The 14364-nt window shown below is 38.7% G+C and overlaps 13 non-coding genes across 13 annotated transcripts; all 13 read right to left on the reverse strand.

The window, feature by feature from the left end:
* Positions 1 to 811: 811 nt before the first annotated feature.
* Positions 812 to 882, reverse strand: TRNAG-GCC (transfer RNA glycine (anticodon GCC)). Its single transcript has one exon. It is a non-coding gene; the product is annotated as a tRNA-Gly (tRNA).
* Positions 883 to 1470: 588 nt separating this feature from the next.
* TRNAG-GCC (transfer RNA glycine (anticodon GCC)) lies at positions 1471 to 1541 on the reverse strand. The gene has a single exon. It is a non-coding gene; the product is annotated as a tRNA-Gly (tRNA).
* A 493-nt stretch (positions 1542 to 2034) lies between these two features.
* On the reverse strand, positions 2035 to 2105 carry TRNAG-GCC (transfer RNA glycine (anticodon GCC)). Its single transcript has one exon. It is a non-coding gene; the product is annotated as a tRNA-Gly (tRNA).
* A 735-nt stretch (positions 2106 to 2840) lies between these two features.
* TRNAG-GCC (transfer RNA glycine (anticodon GCC)) lies at positions 2841 to 2911 on the reverse strand. The gene has a single exon. It is a non-coding gene; the product is annotated as a tRNA-Gly (tRNA).
* Positions 2912 to 3499: 588 nt separating this feature from the next.
* Positions 3500 to 3570, reverse strand: TRNAG-GCC (transfer RNA glycine (anticodon GCC)). The gene has a single exon. It is a non-coding gene; the product is annotated as a tRNA-Gly (tRNA).
* Positions 3571 to 4869: 1299 nt separating this feature from the next.
* Positions 4870 to 4940, reverse strand: TRNAG-GCC (transfer RNA glycine (anticodon GCC)). The gene has a single exon. It is a non-coding gene; the product is annotated as a tRNA-Gly (tRNA).
* A 1214-nt stretch (positions 4941 to 6154) lies between these two features.
* TRNAG-GCC (transfer RNA glycine (anticodon GCC)) lies at positions 6155 to 6225 on the reverse strand. Its single transcript has one exon. It is a non-coding gene; the product is annotated as a tRNA-Gly (tRNA).
* A 588-nt stretch (positions 6226 to 6813) lies between these two features.
* TRNAG-GCC (transfer RNA glycine (anticodon GCC)) lies at positions 6814 to 6884 on the reverse strand. The gene has a single exon. It is a non-coding gene; the product is annotated as a tRNA-Gly (tRNA).
* Positions 6885 to 7377: 493 nt separating this feature from the next.
* Positions 7378 to 7448, reverse strand: TRNAG-GCC (transfer RNA glycine (anticodon GCC)). The gene has a single exon. It is a non-coding gene; the product is annotated as a tRNA-Gly (tRNA).
* Positions 7449 to 7701: 253 nt separating this feature from the next.
* On the reverse strand, positions 7702 to 7772 carry TRNAG-GCC (transfer RNA glycine (anticodon GCC)). The gene has a single exon. It is a non-coding gene; the product is annotated as a tRNA-Gly (tRNA).
* Positions 7773 to 7983: 211 nt separating this feature from the next.
* Positions 7984 to 8054, reverse strand: TRNAG-GCC (transfer RNA glycine (anticodon GCC)). The gene has a single exon. It is a non-coding gene; the product is annotated as a tRNA-Gly (tRNA).
* A 211-nt stretch (positions 8055 to 8265) lies between these two features.
* TRNAG-GCC (transfer RNA glycine (anticodon GCC)) lies at positions 8266 to 8336 on the reverse strand. The gene has a single exon. It is a non-coding gene; the product is annotated as a tRNA-Gly (tRNA).
* Positions 8337 to 10065: 1729 nt separating this feature from the next.
* On the reverse strand, positions 10066 to 10147 carry TRNAS-GCU (transfer RNA serine (anticodon GCU)). The gene has a single exon. It is a non-coding gene; the product is annotated as a tRNA-Ser (tRNA).
* Positions 10148 to 14364: the final 4217 nt, after the last annotated feature.

The raw sequence follows: 14364 nt of genomic DNA on the forward strand, positions 1-14364 counted from the left end.
AATCTTCGGGATCCACCAGTCGAGAATCGAACTCGGGTCTGTACCGTGGCAGGGTACTATTCTACCACTAGACCACTGGTGCTTCTAAATTCAGTCATATCCATAACTTACTCGTATTTTGGTCATGCAGTTCTTCCGAAGCCCTTAACTTTTCGTTCACCTCTCGATTTAAAAAAATGAAAACAGAAAATCTCGATAGTGCTACACATGTCATGTTTAAATTTAACTGATATTGTGGCAAACCTAGTTTTCAAATTATGCGCACTAATATAATCATAATTAATCTTTGGGATGCACCATTCGAGAATCGAACTCGGGTCTGTACCGTGGCAGGGTACTATTCTACCACTAGACCACTGGTGCTTCTAAATTTAGTCATATCCATAACTTACTCGTATTTTGGTCATGCAGTTCTTCCGAAGCCCTTAACTTTTCGTTCACCTCTCGATTTAAAAAAATAAAAACAGAAAATCTCGATAGTGCAACCCTAGTTTTAAAATTATGCGCACTAATATCATCATAGCTAATCTTCGGGATGCACCAGCCGAGAATCAAACTCGGCCGTGGCAGGGTACTATTCTACCACTAGACCACTGGTGCTTCTAAATTTAGTCATATCCATAATTTACTCGTATTTTGGTCATGTAGTTCTTCCGAAGCCCTTAACTTTTCGTTCACCTCTCGATTTAAAAAAATGAAAATAGAAAATCTCGATAGTGCTACACGTGTCATGTTTAAATTTAACTGATATTGTGGCAAACCCTAAGTTTCAAATTATGCGCAATAATATCATCATAGCTAATCTTCGAGATGCACCAGCCGAGAATCGAACTCGGGTCTGTACCGTGGCAGGGTACTATTCTACCACTAGACCACTGGTGCTTCTAAATTTAGTCCTATCCGTAACTTACTCGTATTTTGGTCATGCAGTTCTTCCGAAGCCCTTAACTTTTCGTTCACCTCTCGATTTAAAAAAATGAAAACAGAAAATCTCGATAGTGCTACACATGTCATGTTTAAATTTAACTGATATTGTGGCAAACCCTAGTTTATAAATTATGCGCACTAATATCATCATCCCTAATCTTCGGGATCCACCAGTCGAGAATCGAACTCGGGTCTGTACCGTGGAAGGGTACTATTCTACCACTAGACCACTGGTGCTTCTAAATTTAGTCATATCCATAACTTACTCGTATTTTGGTCATGCAGTTCTTCCGAAGCCCTTAACTCGGGTCTGTACCGTGGGTGGCAGGGTACTATTCTACCACTAGACCACTGGTGCTTCTAAATTTAGTCATATCCATAACTTACTCGTATTTTGGTCATGCAGTTCTTCCGAAGCCCTTAACTTTTCGTTTACCTCTCGATTTAAAAAAATGAAAACAGAAAATCTCGATAGTGCTACACGTGTCATGTTTAAATTTAACTAATTATGCGCACTAATATAATCATCCCTAATCTTCGGGATGCACCAGCCGAGAATCGAACTCGGGTCTGTACCGTGGCAGGGTACTATTCTACCACTAGACCACTGGTGCTTCTAAATTCAGTCATATCCATAACTTACTCGTATTTTGGTCATGTAGTTCTTCCGAAGCCCTTAACTTTTCGTTCACCTCTCGATTTAAAAAAATGAAAACAGAAAATCTCGATAGTGCTACACGTGTCATGTTTAAATTTAACTGATATTGTGGCAAACCCTAACTTTCAAATTATGCGCACTAATATCATCATAGCTAATTATCGGGATCTACCAGCCGAGAATCGAACTCAGGTCTGTACCGTGGCAGGGTACTATTCTACCACTAGACCACTGGTGCTTCTAAATTCAGTCATATCCATAACCTACTCGTATTTTTGTCATGTAGTTCTTCCGAAGCCATTAACTTTTCGTTCACCTCTCGATTTAAAAAAATGAAAACAGAAAATCTCGATAGTGCTACACGTGTCATGTTTAAATTTAACTAATATTGTGCCAAACCCTAGTTTTCAAATTATGCGCACTAATATAATCATAGCTAATCTTTGGGATGCACCAGCCGAGAATCGAACTCGGGTCTGTACCGTGGCAGGGTACTATTCTACCACTAGACCACTGGTGCTTCTAAATTTAGTCATATCCATAACTTACTCGTATTTTGGTCATGCTGTTCTTCCAAAGCCCTTAACTTAACTTTTCGTTCACCTCTCGATTTAAAAAAATGAAAACAGAAAATCTCGATAGTGCTACACGTGTCATGTTTAAATTTAACTAATATTGTGGCAAACCCTAGTTTTCAAATTATGCGCACTAATATAATCATAATTAATCTTTGGGATGCACCATCCGAGAATCGAACTCTGGTCTGTACCGTGGCAGGGTACTATTCTACCACTAGACCACTGGTGCTTCTAAATTTAGTCATATCCATAACTTACTCGTATTTTGGTCATGCAGTTCTTCCGAAGCCCTTAACTTTTCGTTCACCTCTCGATTTAAAAAAATAAAAACAGAAAATCTCGATAGTGCAACCCTAGTTTTAAAATTATGCGCACTAATATCATCATAGCTAATCTTCGGGATGCACCAGCCGAGAATCAAACTCGGCCGTGGCAGGGTACTATTCTACCACTAGACCACTGGTGCTTCTAAATTTAGTCATATCCATAATTTACTCGTATTTTGGTCATGTAGTTCTTCCGAAGCCCTTAACTTTTCGTTCACCTCTCGATTTAAAAAAATGAAAATAGAAAATCTCGATAGTGCTACACGTGTCATGTTTAAATTTAACTGATATTGTGGCAAACCCTAAGTTTCAAATTATGCGCAATAATATCATCATAGCTAATCTTCGAGATGCACCAGCCGAGAATCGAACTCGGGTCTGTACCGTGGCAGGGTACTATTCTACCACTAGACCACTGGTGCTTCTAAATTTAGTCCTATCCGTAACTTACTCGTATTTTGGTCATGCAGTTCTTCCGAAGCCCTTAACTTTTCGTTCACCTCTCGATTTAAAAAAATGAAAACAGAAAATCTCGATAGTGCTACACATGTCATGTTTAAATTTAACTGATATTGTGGCAAACCCTAGTTTATAAATTATGCGCACTAATATCATCATCCCTAATCTTCGGGATCCACCAGTCGAGAATCGAACTCGGGTCTGTACCGTGGAAGGGTACTATTCTACCACTAGACCACTGGTGCTTCTAAATTTAGTCATATCCATAACTTACTCGTATTTTGGTCATGCAGTTCTTCCGAAGCCCTTAACTCGGGTCTGTACCGTGGGTGGCAGGGTACTATTCTACCACTAGACCACTGGTGCTTCTAAATTTAGTCATATCCATAACTTACTCGTATTTTGGTCATGCAGTTCTTCCGAAGCCCTTAACTTTTCGTTTACCTCTCGATTTAAAAAAATGAAAACAGAAAATCTCGATAGTGCTACACGTGTCATGTTTAAATTTAACTAATTATGCGCACTAATATAATCATCCCTAATCTTCGGGATGCACCAGCCGAGAATCGAACTCGGGTCTGTACCGTGGCAGGGTACTATTCTACCACTAGACCACTGGTGCTTCTAAATTCAGTCATATCCATAACTTACTCGTATTTTGGTCATGTAGTTCTTCCGAAGCCCTTAACTTTTCGTTCACCTCTCGATTTAAAAAAATGAAAACAGAAAATCTCGATAGTGCTACACGTGTCATGTTTAAATTTAACTGATATTGTGGCAAACCCTAGCTTTCAAATTATGCGCACTAATATCATCATAGCTAATTATCGGGATCTACCAGCCGAGAATCGAACTCAGGTCTGTACCGTGGCAGGGTACTATTCTACCACTAGACCACTGGTGCTTCTAAATTCAGTCATATCCATAACCTACTCGTATTTTTGTCATGTAGTTCTTCCGAAGCCATTAACTTTTCGTTCACCTCTCGATTTAAAAAAATGAAAACAGAAAATCTCGATAGTGCTACACGTGTCATGTTTAAATTTAACTAATATTGTGCCAAACCCTAGTTTTCAAATTATGCGCACTAATATAATCATAGCTAATCTTTGGGATGCACCAACCGAGAATCGAACTCGGGTCTGTACCGTGGCAGGGTACTATTCTACCACTAGACCACTGGTGCTTCTAAATTTAGTCATATCCATAACTTACTCGTATTTTGGTCATGCTGTTCTTCCAAAGCCCTTAACTTAACTTTTCGTTCACCTCTCGATTTAAAAAAATGAAAACAGAAAATCTCGATAGTGCTACACGTGTCATGTTTAAATTTAACTAATATTGTGGCAAACCCTAGTTTTCAAATTATGCGCACTAATATAATCATAGTTAATCTTTGGGATGCACCATCCGAGAATCGAACTCGGGTCTGTACCGTGGCAGGGTACTATTCTACCACTAGACCACTGGTGCTTCTAAATTTAGTCATATCCATAACTTACTCGTATTTTGGTCATGCAGTTCTTCCGAAGCCCTTAACTTTTCGTTCACCTCTCGATTTAAAAAAATAAAAACAGAAAATCTCGATAGTGCAACCCTAGTTTTAAAATTATGCGCACTAATATCATCATAGCTAATCTTCGGGATGCACCAGCCGAGAATCAAACTCGGCCGTGGCAGGGTACTATTCTACCACTAGACCACTGGTGCTTCTAAATTTAGTCATATCCATAACTTACTCGTATTTTGGTCATGTAGTTCTTCCGAAGCCCTTAACTTTTCGTTCACCTCTCGATTTAAAAAAATGAAAATAGAAAATCTCGATAGTGCTACACGTGTCATGTTTAAATTTAACTGATATTGTGGCAAACCCTAAGTTTCAAATTATGCGCAATAATATCATCATAGCTAATCTTCGAGATGCACCAGCCGAGAATCGAACTCGGGTCTGTACCGTGGCAGGGTACTATTCTACCACTAGACCACTGGTGCTTCTAAATTTAGTCCTATCCGTAACTTACTCGTATTTTGGTCATGCAGTTCTTCCGAAGCCCTTAACTTTTCGTTCACCTCTCGATTTAAAAAAATGAAAACAGAAAATCTCGATAGTTCTACACGTGTCATGTTTAAATTTAACTGATATTGTGGCAAACCCAAGTTTTCAAATTATGCGCAGTAATATCATCATAGCTAATCTTTGGTATGCACCAACCGAGAATCGAACTCGGGTCGGTACCGTGGCAGGTTACTATTCTACCACTAGACCACTGGTGCTTCTAAATTTAGTCATATCCGTAACTTACTCGTATTTGGGTCATGCAGTTCTTCCGAAGCCCTTAACTTTTCGTTCACCTCTCGATTTAAAAAAATGAAAACAGAAAATCTTGATAGTGCTACACGTGTTGTGGCAAACCCTAGTTTTCAAATTATGCACGCACTAATATCATCATAGCTAATCTTCGCGGTCCACCAGTCGAGAATCGAACTCGGGTCTGTACCGTGGCAGGGTACTATTCTACCACTAGACCACTGGTGCTTCTAAATTTAGTCATATCAATAACTTACTCGTATTTTGGTCATGCAGTTCTTCCGAAGCCCTTAACTTTTCGTTCACCTCTCGATTTAAAAAAATGAAAACAGAAAATCTCGATAGTGCTACACGTGTCATCTATAAATTTAACTGATATTGTGGCAAACCCTAAGTTTCAAATTATGCGCACTAATATCATCATAGCTAATCTTCGAGATGCACCAGCCGAGAATTGAACTCGGGTCTGTACCGTGGCAGGGTACTATTCTACCAATAGACCACTAGTGCTTCTAAATTTAGTCATATCCATAACTTACTCGTATTTTGGTCATGCAGTTCTTCCGAAGCCCTTAACTTTTCGTTCACCTCTCGATTTAAAAAAATGAAAAAAGAAAATCTCGATAGTGCTACACGTGTCATGTTTAAATTTAACTGATAAATTATGCGCACTAATATCATCATAGCTAATCATCGGGATCCACCAGCCGAGAATCGAACTCAGGTCTGTACCGTGGCAGGGTACTATTCTACCACTAGACCACTGGTGCTTCTAAATTTAGTCATATCCATAACTTACTCGTATTTTGGTCATGTAGTTCTTCCGAAGCCCTTAACTTTTCGTTCACCTCTCGATTTAAATTATGCGCACTAATATAATCATAGCTAATCTTTGGGATGCACCAGCCGAGAATCGAACTCGGGTCTGTACCGTGGCAGGGTACTATTCTACCACTAGACCACTGGTGCTTCTAAATTTAGTCATATCCGTAACTTACTCGTATTTTGGTCATGCAATTCTTCCGAAGCCCTTAACTTTTCGTTCACCTCTCGATTTAAAAAAATGAAAACAGAAAATCTCGATAGTGCTACACATGTCATGTTTAAATTTAACTGATATTGTGGCAAACCCTAGTTTATAAATTATGCGCACTAATATCATCATCCCTAATCTTCGGGATCCACCAGTCGAGAATCGAACTCGGGTCTGTACCGTGGAAGGGTACTATTCTACCACTAGACCACTGGTGCTTCTAAATTTAGTCATATCCATAACTTACTCGTATTTTGGTCATGCAGTTCTTCCGAAGCCCTTAACTCGGGTCTGTACCGTGGGTGGCAGGGTACTATTCTACCACTAGACCACTGGTGCTTCTAAATTTAGTCATATCCATAACTTACTCGTATTTTTGTCATGCAGTTCTTCCGAAGCCCTTAACTTTTCGTTTACCTCTCGATTTAAAAAAATGAAAACAGAAAATCTCGATAGTGCTACACGTGTCATGTTTAAATTTAACTAATTATGCGCACTAATATAATCATCCCTAATCTTCGGGATGCACCAGCCGAGAATCGAACTCGGGTCTGTACCGTGGCAGGGTACTATTCTACCACTAGACCACTGGTGCTTCTAAATTCAGTCATATCCATAACTTACTCGTATTTTGGTCATGTAGTTCTTCCGAAGCCCTTAACTTTTCGTTCACCTCTCGATTTAAAAAAATGAAAACAGAAAATCTCGATAGTGCTACACGTGTCATGTTTAAATTTAACTGATATTGTGGCAAACCCTAGCTTTCAAATTATGCGCACTAATATCATCATAGCTAATTATCGGGATCTACCAGCCGAGAATCGAACTCAGGTCTGTACCGTGGCAGGGTACTATTCTACCACTAGACCACTGGTGCTTCTAAATTCAGTCATATCCATAACTTACTCGTATTTTGGTCATGTAGTTCTTCCGAAGCCATTAACTTTTCGTTCACCTCTCGATTTAAAAAAATGAAAACAGAAAATCTCGATAGTGCTACACGTGTCATGTTTAAATTTAACTAATATTGTGCCAAACCCTAGTTTTCAAATTATGCGCACTAATATAATCATAGCTAATCTTTGGGATGCACCAGCCGAGAATCGAACTCGGGTCTGTACCGTGGCAGGGTACTATTCTACCACTAGACCACTGGTGCTTCTAAATTTAGTCATATCCGTAACTTACTCGTATTTTGGTCATGCAATTCTTCCGAAGCCCTTAACTTTTCGTTCACCTCTCGATTTAAAAAAATGAAAACAGAAAATCTCGATAGTGCTACACATGTCATGTTTAAATTTAACTGATATTGTGGCAAACCCTAGTTTATAAATTATGCGCACTAATATTATCATAGCTAATCTTTGTTTATAAATTATGCGCACTAATATTATCATAGCTAATCTTTGGGATGCACCAGCCGAGAATCGAACTCGGGTCTGTACCGTGGCAGGGTACTATTCTACCACTAGACCACTGGTGCTTCTAAATTCAATCATATCCATAACTTACTCGTATTTTGGTCATGTAGTTCTTCCGAAGCCCTTAACTTTTCGTTCACCTCTCGATTTAAAAAAATGAAAACAGAAAATCTCGATAGTGCTACACGTGTCATGTTTAAATTTAACTAATATTGTGCCAAACCCTAGTTTTCAAATTATGTGCACTAATATAATCATAGCTAATCTTTGGGATGCACCAGCCGAGAATCGAACTCGGGTCTGTACCGTGGCAGGGTACTATTCTACCACTAGACCACTGGTGCTTCTAAATTTAGTCATATCCGTAACTTACTCGTATTTTGGTCATGCAATTCTTCCGAAGCCCTTAACTTTTCGTTCACCTCTCGATTTAAAAAAATGAAAACAGAAAATCTCGATAGTGCTACACATGTCTTGTTTAAATTTAACTAATATTGTGGCAAACCCTAGTTTATAAATTATGCGCACTAATATTATCATAGCTAATCTTTGGGATGCACCAGCCGAGAATCGAACTCGGGTCTGTACCGTGGCAGGGTACTATTCTACCACTAGACCACTGGTGCTTCTAAATTCAGTCATATCCATAACTTACTCGTATTTTGGTCATGTAGTTCTTCCGAAGCCCTTAACTTTTCGTTCACCTCTCGATTTAAAAAAATGAAAACAGAAAATCTCGATAGTGCTACACGTGTCATGTTTAAATTTAACGAATATTGTGGCAAACCCTAGTTTTCAAATTATGCGCACTAATATAATCATAGCTAATCTTTGGGATGCACCAGCCGAGAATCGAACTCGGGTCTGTACCGCGGCAGGGTACTATTCTACCACTAGACAACTGGTGCTTCTAAATTTAGTCATATCCGTAACTTACTCGTATTTTGGTCATGCAGTTCTTCCGAAGCCCTTAACTTTTCGTTCACCTCTCGATTTAAAAAAATGAAAACAGAAAATCTCGATAGTGCTACACATGTCATGTTTAAATTTAACTGATATTGTGGCAAACCCTAGTTTTCAAATTATGCGCACTAATATCATCATCCCTAATCTTCGGGATCCACCAGTCAAGAATCGAACTCGGGTCTGTACCGTGGCAGGGTACTATTCTACCACTAGACCACTGGTGCTTCTAAATTTAGTCATATCCATAACTTACTCGTATTTTGGTCATGCAGTTCTTCCGAAGCCCTTAACTTTTCGTTCACCTCTCGATTTAAAAAAATGAAAACAGAAAATCTCGATAGTGCTACACATGTCATGTTTCTGGTGCTTCTAAATTTAGTCATATCCATAACTTACTCGTATTTTGGTCATGCAGTTCTTCCGAAGCCCTTAACTTTTCGTTCACCTCTCGATTTAAAAAAATGAAAACAGAAAATCTCGATAGTGCTACACATGTCATGTTTAAATTTAACTGATATTGTGGCAAACCTAGTTTTCAAATTATGCGCACTAATATTATCATAGCTAATCTTCGGGATGCACCAGCCGAGAATCGAACTCAGGTCTGTAGCGTGGCAGGGTACTATTCTACCACTAGACCACTGGTGCTTCTAAATTTAGTGATATCCATAACTTACTCGTATTTTGGTCATGCTGTTCTTCCAAAGCCCTTAACTTAACTTTTCGTTCACCTCTCGATTTAAAAAAATGAAGACAGAAAATCTCGATAGTGCTACACGTGTCATCTATAAATTTAACTGATATTGTGGCAAACCCTAAGTTTCAAATTATGCGCACTAATATCATCATAGCTGATCTTCGGGATGCACCAGCCGAGAATCGAACTCGGTTTTGTACCGTGGCAGGGTACTATTCTACCACTAGACCACTGGTGCTTCTAAATTTAGTCATATCCATAACTTACTCGTATTTTGCTCATGCAGTTCTTCCGAAGCCCTTAACTTTTCGTTCACCTCTCGATTTAAAAAAATGAAAACAGAAAATCTCGATAGTGCTACACGTGTCATCTATTAATTTAACTGATATTGTGTCAAACCCTAAGTTTCAAATTATGCGCACTAATATCATCATAGCTAATCTTCGGGATGCACCAGCCGAGAATCGAACTCAGGTCTGTACCGTGGCAGGGTACTATTCTACCACTAGACAACTGGTGCTTCTAAATTTAGTCATATCCATAACTTACTCGTATTTTTGTCATGCAGTTCTTCCGAAGCCCTTAACTTTTCGTTCACCTCTCGATTTAAAAAAATGAAAACAGAAAATCTCGATAGTGGACAACATGTTTTAGCGGTGACTTTTGGCTAGTAAAAAAAAAAATGAACTTTTCGTCGCCTGAGAGATTCAAACTCTCACTGGGAAACCCCTTGTACTTAGCAGGCACACGCCTTAACCACTTGGCCAAAGCGACTTTTTTGTTTTAGGAATGAATCTTGAAGAGGCTCTAGGGACAAGAAAGATAGATGATTAATGAGGAATCAATTACAACTTCGGGACCTATACGGTAGCTTAGAGCGCAGTAAAGGGTAAGCCCAACGTCCTATAGACCAAAGGAAAGTCGTGGAAACCTAGTAGAAGAAGGAAGCGATGAGGGCCTACAAGTAGGTTGGTTACTAAGTATATTTTTATACTTACACCTTTCCCCTTATCTAGTGTACTGGTCAACGTGGGGATATGCTCGGGAGCTCTACCATCACAAAGGGGTGTTGACCTGGAGTGTTGTTAGTCGTATTCGACCTGGGCCATGAATTAGTTGTATAATTTTTTGGGTTGATTTTGAATTCTTTTGTATCCCAAGCCCTAAACCAGGGGAACAAAACATTCCATATATAAGGGTGTGAATTCCTCTATTAGATCGTGAGATAACGAGCCAAAGTGGACAACATGTTTTAGCGGTGACTTTTGGGCTAGTAAAAAAAAAATGGACTTTTCGTTGCCTGAGAGATTCAAACTCTCACTGGGAAACCCCATGTACTTAGCAGGCACACGCCTTAACCACTTGGCCAAAGCGACTTTTTTGTTTTAGGAATGAATCTCGAAGAGGCACTAGGGACAAGAAAGATAGATGATTAATGAGGAATCAATTACAACTTCGGGACCTATACGGTAGCTTAGAGCGCAGTAAAGGGTAAGCCCAACGTCCTATAGACCAAAGGAAAGTCGTGGAAACCTAGTAGAAGAAGGAAGCGATTAGCGCCTACAAGTAGGTTGGTTCCTAAGTATATTTTTATACTTACACCTTCCTCCTTTTCTAGTGTATTGGTCAAGGTGGGGAGATGCTCGGGAGCACTACCATCACAGAGGGTGTCGACCCGGAGTGTGGTTAGTTTTATTCGACCTCGGCCATGATTTAGTTGTATAATTTTTTGGGTTAATTTTGAATTCTTTTGTATCCCAAGCCCTTTTCCCCGTTTGTATATAACTTGAAATTTCTGACACACGTGTTGTATGTCTTTTAAAGTGTAAAAATTTATCTTTTTATCGCTTCCATCCCAGTTCCAACATCGGTTTGAGAGGGAAACAAAGGTTTGAGTGGGGAACAAAACATTCCAAGCGTGTGAATACCTCTATGAGATCGTGAGGTAACGGGCCAAAATGGACAACATGTTTTAGCAGTGGCCTTTGGCTAGTAAAAAAAAATGAATTTTTCGTCGCCTAAGAGATTTAAACTCTCACGGAGAAACCCTATGTACTTAGCAGGCACACGCCTTAACAACTCAGCCAAAGAAACTTTTTTGTTTTAGGAACAAATCTCGAAGAGGCAATAGGGACAACAAAGGTAGATGATTAATGAGGAATCAATTACAATTTCGGGACATACACGGTAGCTTAGAGTGCAGTAAAGGGTAAGCCCAACGTCCTATAGACCAAAGGAATGTCGTGGAAACCTAGTAGAAGAAGGAAGCAATGAGGGTCTACAAATAAGTTGGTTACTAAGTATATTTTTATACTTTCACCTTTCTCCTTTTCTAGTGTACATGTCAAGGTGGGGAAATGCTCGGGAGCTCTACTATCATAGAGGGGTGTCGACCCGGAGTGTTGTTAGTTGTATTTGACATGGGCCATGGATTTGTTATATAATTTTGATTTGGACAAAGAAGTGTCAGGGAGGATATTCATTTGTTCCAAATCAAATTAAATGGGACAAGTTACCAATCCTCGAGTCAATCATTGCGGCCTATTTCTGAGTCTTGCATCTTTCTTGAAAATTCAATAATTTCTTGAAAGTCTAAAAATGCAAACCAATCAAAGGCGGTCTATTTTTTTACGGATATTTTCATTACTGAGGAGACAAGAGTGAAAGACAACTTGGATGTTATTGACCAATCGTAAAGACAAGTTAAAGACAAGTTGGACGTGATTAACATACACTCTCCAACTTGAGAGGGAGTGTTGAGATATATTATTTATGGAATATATCTTAGATATTATATGTTAATATTCTTCCATTTATGATTTGATTTAGAGTATATTTTATTTTATTCAGTATTTAATTATTTTATATTTTCCTCATTTGTACTAGCTTGTATCCTATTTAAAGGATATCAATATCAATGATAATACACACCTTCCCAATTATATTCCTATTTAAAGGATATCAATATCAATGATAATACACACCTTCCCAATTATATTTTCTATCTCATTCTTAACAGCCTACAAGTAGGTTGGTTACTAAGTATATTTTTATACTTACACCTTTCTCCTTTTCTAGTGTACTGGTCAAGGTGTGGAGATGCTCGAGAGCTCTACTATCACACAGGGGTGTCGACCCGGAGTGTTGTTAGTTGTATTCGACATGGGCCATGAATTAGTTGTATAATTTTTTGGGTTGATTTGGAATTCTTTTGTATCCCAAGCCCTTTTTCCCATTTGTAAATAACTTCAAATTTCTGACACAGGTGTTGTGTAAAAAATTTATCTTTTCTTCGCTTCCATCCCATATCTAACATCGGTTTGAGAGGGGAATGGTGTTGTATGTCTTCCATCCCATATCCAACATCGGTTTGAGAGGGGAATGGTGTTGTATGTCTTTTAAACTCTCGCAGGGAAACCCCATGTACTTAGCAGGGACACACCTTAACCACTCAGCCAGAGCGTCTTTTTTGTTTTAGGAAGGAATCTCGAAGAGGCACTAGGGTTGAACACAACTCTCAGTGGAAAACACTCGCACACTTTATTAAGACCAATCGAGAAGAGATTTACAAAACACTCGGTAGAAACTACTACCTTGTATTGCTTGTGATTTTTTGGGATTATGAACTAAATAGGATGGAGGGGTATTTATAGTGGAGGGTAGTCAATCTATTCCTAAAATTTCTCAACCTTTTTCCTAATATATCTAAATCATTTTCCTAAATTTATTTCTAAAATCCTAAATCATAAATATAATTATTCATACAATAATGGTTGGCTTGACTTTATTGGGCTAGTGATGACATTTTAACACTCCCCCTCAGCACTAGTCCTCATTCGTTGCACCATGTTGAGCTGACAACGAAAACTCTCATGTTAGATCTTTTGTAAACACATTTGCTACTTGGTTATCTGTATTCTTCCTTCATCGCTTTCTACCAAGCCTCTTCATATGTCTCTGACTTATTATCTTCGTCTTCTACAATAGTTGTGTTGGTATACTTAGGATTTGACCTTTGGATTCTATTTGATCGCCTAAGTTGTTGATGTGTCGTCTCATTTCTATCAGATTCTCTTGATTGAATCACTTTTTGTTCGTCAATATCAATGTCACTTGGATCTTTAGGCACATCAACATTTAAATGAATGTGCGTAGTTAGCTCCCCCATCTTCTGTTGTAAATTTTTTTCGATTTTGTTTGAATCGAGTAAGTCTTTCTTCTCTAAGGACCACCATGAAGATGCTTCATCGAAAACTACATCTCTTGATGTATAGTATTTTTCACTTGTTGGATCACAACACTTCCACCCTTTCCTTTGATTGTCATATCCAACAAATATGCACTTGACTGCTTTCTTGTCAAACTTGCTACGTAGATGGTCAAGCACAAATACATAGCAAACACAACCAAATACTCAGAAGTAGCTAACTGTAGGTTTCATGTCCCATAGTATCTCAAATGGTGAGACAAACCCTAGCCTTGGTTGGGGAAGTTTGTCGATCACATGGGCAGCCCGTTCGCATAGCTTCAACTCAAAATCTTCCTGGAACATTCTTTGCATGTAACATGCTTCGACAGATTTCTGCAAGATGTTGATTTTTTCTTTCTGCTACACCATTTTGTTGTGGCGTGTTGGCACATGTAGACTGACGTCCTATCCCACACTCGTGTAAATATTGATCAAATTCATTTGACGTGTATTCTCCACCATTGTCTGAACGTAGACAACAGATCTTCTCTCCTATTTCTCCTTTGATCATCATCTTGAATTCTTGAAATTTCGAAAATGTGTCAGACTTTTCTTTCATAAAGAAAATCCACACATATCTTGAGTAATCGTCAATGAATGTCACCATATACCGCATTCCGCTGATCGATGCTTGTTTGACTGGACCAAACAAATCAGAGTGAATTAACTCTAATGGTTTCTTCGCTTTGAAACTTGACTCTTTGTATGGTAATTGATGAGCTTTACCATATTGGAATCCAAC

This window comes from Cucurbita pepo, chromosome 16, assembly GCF_057944985.1.
Source record: "Cucurbita pepo subsp. pepo isolate OVF chromosome 16, ASM5794498v1, whole genome shotgun sequence".
NCBI classification, from domain to species: Eukaryota; Viridiplantae; Streptophyta; class Magnoliopsida; order Cucurbitales; family Cucurbitaceae; genus Cucurbita; species Cucurbita pepo.